Source organism: Myotis davidii, unplaced genomic scaffold (genome assembly GCF_000327345.1).
Source record: "Myotis davidii unplaced genomic scaffold, ASM32734v1 scaffold170, whole genome shotgun sequence".
Lineage (NCBI taxonomy): Eukaryota > Metazoa > Chordata > Mammalia > Chiroptera > Vespertilionidae > Myotis > Myotis davidii.
Window position 1 is genome coordinate 2,485,122 of NW_006282528.1, and position 2,020 is coordinate 2,487,141.

Below are 2,020 nucleotides of genomic sequence, written 5' to 3' on the forward strand. Positions count from 1 at the left end.
CCCCCTCGGCGGCCGAGGCCCGCTAGCCGGCCGTGGGACGGACGCTGGGGCGCGGTGTACAGATGCTGTATCATACTGGCTCCCGCTGGCCGCCCCGGGAGTGGTGGGGCGCTGTAAGCAATTTGATTGCTTCCCTTCTATTTAAAAATAGCCACAAAATAACAAAAAATTCTGAAAATATGAATAAATATTACCCTTTTTGCTGTAACTTTTTTAAAGTTTTGACTTTAAAAAGTTTACAAATCGTAATTAGAAGTGCTCTCTATTTTTTTTTTTTAATTTAAGACAAGGTTAACAGTGAAAGCTCAACAATAGGGATGTTTTTAATAAACTCTATTTTCGTAACAAACCTTGACGTGTGCTGTTGTTCGTGCACTGCCCCCGGTGGGCAGGACGCTCACGAGTCTCAGCTGTCCGGCCTCCAGGCTGAGTCAGGCTGTGGTGGAGTCGGCACGCGTGCTCGCGCTTCATTCGTGATGCTTTTGACGGAGCTTTTTAATCCTAAGGTGCACGGTGGTGGTTTAATGCTTGCTTTGCAGTTCAGTCAAGGTTTGCTGTTTCGTGTTTTTGTTGTTTTGCTTTTGCCATTGGCTTTGCGGTAAACGTTGCCCTAATTCATCTGTAAAGAGACCTTTGGCTGGGGAAACGGTGGGCCCAGCATCACGCTGTCCTCACTATCCGAGCGCCTGGCTGTCCTTCCTGACAAGGGTGAGTGTTCGCTCGCCACCGTCCCGTGTTTTCAAAGGGGCTGAAGTGAAGATGAACGTGTGTTCTGTGCGTGTAAGGACTTGGACGCAGCCTATGCGCCTTGCCTTTCTCTACTGGTTTTGTGAACTCCCGTCTGGGCAGGGACGGACTGAGCTTTTTGCCACCTATGAAGTACTTTTCTCTTGTTAAAATTGTGAACTAGGAGAAACAGGTAGGTCATCCAGGAACGATCCCACGGAGACGTGCAGGCCACATCGAAAGGACCTGTCCTGTTAGCAGCTCCGGCGCCAGAAGCCACCCTGCGTGACAATGCCGGAGTTCCCGGCCTGGACGCGTTTATCATGTTTAAATTGGCGTGTCGGTGTGCTGGGCAGGTAACTTTCCGCAACCCCCACCCCCCCAGGCAGAGCTGGCCCGGGCGTCCTGGTGCCCTGAGCGAGGCCGTGGTGGTCCTGGGGAGGCCTCGGGCCGTGTGCCACATCCTGTTGCTTCTGCAGACGTGAGCTCTACACTCTGGGCTGGGCCTTATGCTGGCCACTGGGCTCACGTCCTCGCCAGCTGCGCTGGGAAGAAGCGGACCTCTGTTGCTTAGCTCCGATTTCCAGGCCTCGCAGCCTGTTTCCAGTTGGAAGCTTGAGACCAGCCGATTCACACACGACAACCCTCCCAAGTCCCAATAGTGGTGGCACGTCCACGCAAGGCCTTGGTCACAGGGAGTCCGTGTTGTGGTCCCACCTGCATTTGTGAAACTTTCCGTTCCCTGCCTGACAGCAGGTGTGACCACTCGTTTGAGCCTGTTATTCACCTACTTTAGCTTTGAAAACAAATTGCCTTTTTCTGAATTAGCTTTTCCTCCTAAATGATCTACATTTTTAAAGTACATCACGTACTTAAAACCACTCAGAACAGTAGCTCATTTCTGTTTTGCTACCCCCAGTATTTTACAATGTTCAACTGACAGACAACTCATCCAGGGGAACCTGAGTCCGGTGGACGTTTCCTTTAGGAGCTCGCGCTCACAGGAACGAAACTCACACAGAGAAGCAGCTGAAGCCACATCCGTGGCCCCCGTGCCGCAGCCGGCTCTTCAGAGGGCTCCCTGAACGCCGACTGCGCCGCTGCCGCTTGTATTGTCACCAGATGCTCACGGTAGGTGACGTCGCCTCAGTGGGCAGCCAAGCCGTAGCTGCCCCGCAGTGTCACTGAGTTACAGGCTCGGCCACAGGACCCAGCTTTACAGTAAAGGTACTTGAAGTCCAATGCTAAGTGGTGAGCAGGGGAAGCCCCACCTCCCCTGACGCGGCCGGGACGG